The following is a 6,000-nucleotide window of genomic DNA, read 5'->3' as shown; positions in this document are numbered from 1 at the left end:
CGTTGGAAGATATTTTTATTGAAAATTGTCATTAAATTAACTAATAGTAACTTCTGTAGAAAACTCTTTTTGAAATACATTATCCTACATACTTTCGTGTTCGTTTCTTAGAGATTGCTGTCCAGACATTTGTAAAATGTCATCGATACTGCTTTCATGCAATGGATAAAAGTTCTGGGGGAAAGCTGCCACACTAGATGCCTCTAAAATTATCATTTACTTTTTCTAAGCCCACGCTGGGATTCTGATGATACATAGTGATCTCAGTTTGCGTTTTCACAGCTCATTGACCCAGAAACCAACCCTTTCTCTAAACCCGATTTTCAAGATACACTGCTTTGTAAGGTTAGAGTTTGCCAGCACTCCGAAGGAATGTGGTTCTCAGCTTTTAGTATGGTACAAATTCTTCAAGTACAAGACATCTGGCTTCTGATCTGCTTAGAAGCATTGTTGTTGGCCGGAGATATGGGAGAAGAGAGTCCAGCACTCCGAAGGAATGTGGTTCTCAGCTTTTAGTATGGTACAAATTCTTCAAGTACAAGACATCTGGCTTCTGATCTGCTTAGAAGCATTGTTGGCCGGAGATGGTATGGGAGAAGAGAGTAGAACAAAAAGATAGATTCGGTGAAAATGGAAAAGTAGCACCAGGTGGCTTCAATTCTCTCTTCATTTTCACTTGCTGAGGATGGCAGCAGACCCGTTCCTTCCACAGCTGTATCCATCAAGTGAGCACAGTCCTGTCATACGCCAGCCCCCTGCTGAGAAAATGCCCGCCTTAATTTGCTCAGCTAATCACAGTCCTGATCTGACTGCTATGTCCTTCACCTTGGAAATGTTCTCTTTGTCTCTCCATGTCTGGATATTGGTAGGATCCTAACTTCTACCCGTTTCTTAAGCAAGAAGGTTTCAAGTGCTGAAATCCAGATGTTCTGGGTTGGTTTGTTGTGGTGTAAAGTTGATGTTTTTATAAACTCTTTCATTAATTCAGATGGCATAAACCTTCAAGCAGGGAAAGCTGGAGATCTTTGCAGTTGTTTATTCTTTGCCTGGAATCCTTTGATATTGGCAGCTAATTGTGTTTCATCACTTAAGTATCTCTAGTCTGACCTTTGGATTTGTTATACACCAGAACTTTAGGTTAATCTTTTTTATATCAGCATTTGTAAAGCTGTGTTATCAGCTGAAGACCGCTGCACTAGCTCAGTAGGTTGGAAAATGGCTCATAGAGTAACAAGGTGGATTCTGATTTCCTGTGCCAAACTGACAAAGCAGGAATTCAGTTTATACTCTTATCCATGCACAAACCCAAGAGCAGCTAAATAATAATAAATACTAGTTATTCAAGCTCTAAAACAATTTACTAAGAATTCTAGGCATAAAATTTGAACTCTAGACTTCAAAAAAATTCTTTTTTTCCTCTGTAGGACACCTGCCTATGAACTGTACTGTTAGGCTCTATTGCAGTTTCTTCCTGCAAATTAAGGCAGTTGTGGATGTGAAATGATTGGAAACTTAGAAATGGTAGAAGTTTAGTGACCTACCTATACTTACCAATTTTCTAAGGTTGGAGGTTTTTATCCACCTTTTGCTTTTGCCATAATTATTATTTGGCCTTTTCTCATGGAATTTCTTAAAATGCTTCACTTTTTGCACAACATTCAAAAGACTAGGTTTTACACTCTCCTGCAATAATCATCTAAGGGATAATCAAAGAAGAACCTCCATTTTTAACAACATCAATGAAAATATTATCTTTTACCTGAGAACCAAGAGGTTTGGGAGCTGAAGTTGCATCACAGGCAAAGGCATGTAGGTTTAGTTTTTTAATTTATAGATGGTAAGAGATTTGACAGATTTAGTCACATCTGTTAGAACTTAAAATATTAATTTTAAACAAATATTTTGCTCGAAGAAAAGTTTATTTATCATTTTAAGCTGTCTCTATGTCATAATTTTTAAATGAGAAAAGGTTGCATGAAAGGTATTCTGGAGCTTATTTTATTCTAACATAAGTAAGCCCTAGCTGCAGTTGAGCATAAACTCAACTCTCCCTTCAAGTCTACTAGAGCATATATAGATTTTCATCTCTGTTTTTAAGATTGATGTGACTGCTCAGTCATCCTTCTCCCTCATTCCTTCTCAGCCCTTTGCAACTTCATACCTGTTGCCCACTTTCAACCCTTGTTCAATGAAAGCGTTGTTAAAATACCAAAGATAAAGAATTAATGTAAGTTTTATGGTAACTGTTGCCTCATTAGACAGACTGACTTTGCACTTCAGGTGAGGGAAGGGCTGCAGAGATAGCTCTGGTTAGACACTAGAAAATTCACTTAAAGGAGAGCCCCCAGGAAGGCAGGTTTTATGAATTCTGATCTTCATGTAGTAGTGAGTTTTATTTTCATATCCCACAGTTTTGGTTTCTAACAGTATTTAAAAGGAAAGAATTGTATCATTCACTTCTATCATTATGTTTTCTTTTAAAGAGTTCAGATCTAGGATTAGAGAAACACAATGAGCTACATGCTATAATTTGGTGAATCAATCACAACTATTCACGATTGGGTATCACCGCAGGTAGTTACTAATAGTATATTGTAAGTGTACTGCCTGGCATAGATAATCTGTTAAACATGGAAAGAAGACAATACCAAAGACCACTCCCCTTTTGAATGTATTTTTCTAGTAAGAAGAAAAGGGAAAACACAAATTTGAAGAGGTGGAATGATCTTTTAAATAACTTGTAACAAAAAGATTTCTAAAAACATCAAAGCAGTTCCTTACTGATAGTGACAGGCTGTGAAAGGTTATGAGATGTTAATTTCAAAATTATTTGTAAGATACAAGAAAACTGCCATAAGGTGTCACTATAACCCAAGGAACTTTCAAATACATTTCAAACATAATAGAAATGTTCTTGCCCAGCTACAAGACTCTCCTTATACAGCTTTGTGAAAGTAAAAATGGACTTACTTTTAATTAACAAACTATTCCTGTAGGCACAGAAATCATCATCAAGTGTATCTGTATTAGTGCAATGGTGTAGAAGCTCTGTCCTTTTTTCTTTTTGTGGAGAAACAGACATACTTCACATAGGAACTTTCCACATAGAAATGCTTTAAAAGCCCTCTTACAGTGTAAGGTAAGAAATGAGTACTTAATTAGCAGTTTTCAGTAAGGAAAATTATAAATAGGATTTCTTATTTCCATTATTATTTTATATGTTACATAGCATGCTAAGAACCACTATTTTTATTTTGTGTCCAACTGTGATCAAATGTCTTTCCTACTGGCAATCTGATCGGGAAGTAGAAGTGAGAAACTAAAGATGAATTTTTAACTATTTGGAATTAGTGCTGGTTTTGCTGCAGTTATCAGAGAAACAAACACAACATCTGAAAAATTGATTTGGGCTGACTCAACACAAAGCATTTAACCTGGCAGGAAAGTACTCAGTTCTCATATGTGGTAAAATAGAAACCAGGATTCTGAAGTCTTTGAGTCCCTCTTCATTTACGGCAGAAAATTGTAGATGTAAAGCCATAGGTTTCAAAATCTGAGGGACCATATCGATCATTTACTCTAAACCCTTGTATAACAAGAGATCCCAGGTCACCTCTTCTATTTGACGTCAGATGCTGTAGATCTTGTAGGCTGAATTCCTACAGTACCCTCTTTTTTATGTAACGTTGCAATGACTTTTACAGGTGCCAGTACAATAAGGGTCTCCAGTACACCAGACACTATACAAATACAAAGGAAGAATTGGCTTCAGCCCAAAGTTTCATGCGTAACAATAAAATATGTTTATCACCTGGGTGGACCTCTTAGGCACCACTTAAGGACATTGGTTTAGTGGTGGACTTGGCATTGGTGGGTTAACAGATGGACTCGATGATCTTAAAGGTCTTTTCCTGAAAGAATGATTTCATGATTCAATGAAAGCTACCACCCAATTTTTACCAAGGCCTTGTTCTTGGGCAAAGCACTGTCAAACTTAACAGTGCTGTGAACATTAAAGTCTGCCAACCCTAAGGCCTATGTGCAGATGAAACCAGTATTCATTATCTCTGCTTAATTACTTTGCTCCATTTGGAAGATATGGAGGCATTTAAAACTTTCAAAGAGGCTTAGTTTTGAAACATCAAAATGTTTTAATTCAATTTAATTTTAAGAAATCTTCAGTTAGGAAGAGAGGTCACTCAGGTTTTTCTAGCCTTTGAGCTCTTGGTGAGAGCTAAAAAGGCAAAGTTTTCTTGCGTTAATCAAAGAAGGTTCCTCCAGATAACAAGAGCAAGCTGTGGTCCAAAAATCATCTCACAAGCACCAGGGATGTGATCACATGGCCTTGAACTGAAAAGAAACTGATTAAAAATTCACAGTTATTCTCGTGTATTTCCACTGGAAGACCCCAGCAGCTTTTGGTTACTGTTAAGGCTGATTGCTCAGCACAATGTGAAGCATCTTTGTGTTAATTCAGCAGAAACGCCAAAAGGTTAAATTGACTTTCCCAGGATGTCAGTGTCAGGGTGTCAATTACTGTGATAATTAAACATTTGTAAAGAGTTCAAAATTTTATATTTTACAAGCATTAGGAGAAGTGGCTGCTTGCAAGACAATCGGCACATAAAATGTGTATGCTATCCAGTCTGCACTGAAACCAGTAGCAAAAATCTCTCTTAAATGTGGCAAAGTTTACCCCATCCATTATGTTGAGGAATCATAGGTAGGACTAGCATAAAGATGTTTTTTCAAGGCTTTTCAACAAACGAAATAACTAAAAAATTTGACAGCCTCTAGGTGTACATTTACTAGAAACTACTCTTCCACATAAGTTATGTTTATTGCTAGTTCTGATATTTGCATGCTTGGTTTTCTTACTCTGAATCAAGCCCTGTGTCTGCAAGGCACAGCTATGGTTAGGAAGGCACATCTCCTGTATGTGCACTTGATCCATTTCAAGTTTTCTTGCAACTCACTGTACTCTTGAACACCTGAGGTAATGATGGTATATGAGCCCACAGCAGCGGCTGTCTGCATGCTGGTTTAGGTCTATCTTGGGTCTAAAATACGGTTTTAACACACTTACTAGTGGTCTTTGGGGATAGGAGCCTGTAGTTTCAGTAGAATCTACAAGTTATGTGAGTTATATAGTTTTAATTTTGCAAAATATTTCTTTGCAAGTGTAGGCAAATGCTGTGTCTTCGACTTAGCCTCCAGCTTGCAAACAGCAGACTTACATGTATGTAATTCGCTGTGTTTTGAAAAGGTCTGAGATAGCAAAAGGAGGATCACAATGTGGTATAATTTCTGAAAAAGAAAATTAGGGCATAGGGTTAAATCAGGAAAGAAAAAAGTAGTAACAATGACAACTGGGTCCATAAGGGTTATCATATTAGGTCTTATCTAGGAAGAAAGAGTTCCTCAGCTGATGCTCCAAAATGTGTGCTGGGATTAGTCACCTAGGTATTGCCATGGCCTCACCCAGCTCATTCTTGTTGTGAATTGGGTAGTGCCCCTGTGGATGGTGCTCCAGCAGGAACAGGGCACTGCAAAGCTGGTGTGACAGTCTCTGCAGCAGTGTTTTGGAATCCAGGCACTTTGCTACTCTGTGAGCCTGAGGAGCAGGAAACAGAGAAGCAGCACTGCTCCTGTCGAGCTGCCTCCCCACAGAGATGCATGAGTAACACGCTTTCTTCAGACCTTAGAGAAAGAGTCAGTGAATTTCAAAAGGGGCTACTGCTGCAGCACTGCAGAAGTGCAGGCAGTGAAGGATTGCAAAGAGTAAAGACAAGGGAGAGAGGAAACCTGCTGTGAGAAATGTGTAATTCCGTTAATGGTGAGGCAGGTGGTATTGCTAATGAGAGACACCTACACCCACGAGGGGCAAGTACCCTGCCAGGGGCCAGCCAGGATATATCTCTGAGGGAGCTACTTGAATCAGTCCCAAATGAGTGAAGGACAGACTTCAGATATCTGTGCTAAATGCAACTAGAGAATATG

The sequence above is a fragment of the Corvus brachyrhynchos genome, unplaced genomic scaffold, assembly GCF_000691975.1.
Source record: "Corvus brachyrhynchos isolate BGI_N302 unplaced genomic scaffold, ASM69197v1 scaffold56, whole genome shotgun sequence".
Lineage (NCBI taxonomy): Eukaryota > Metazoa > Chordata > Aves > Passeriformes > Corvidae > Corvus > Corvus brachyrhynchos.
The sequence above is the reverse complement of the archived record's forward strand: the minus strand, read 5'-3'. Positions refer to the sequence as shown.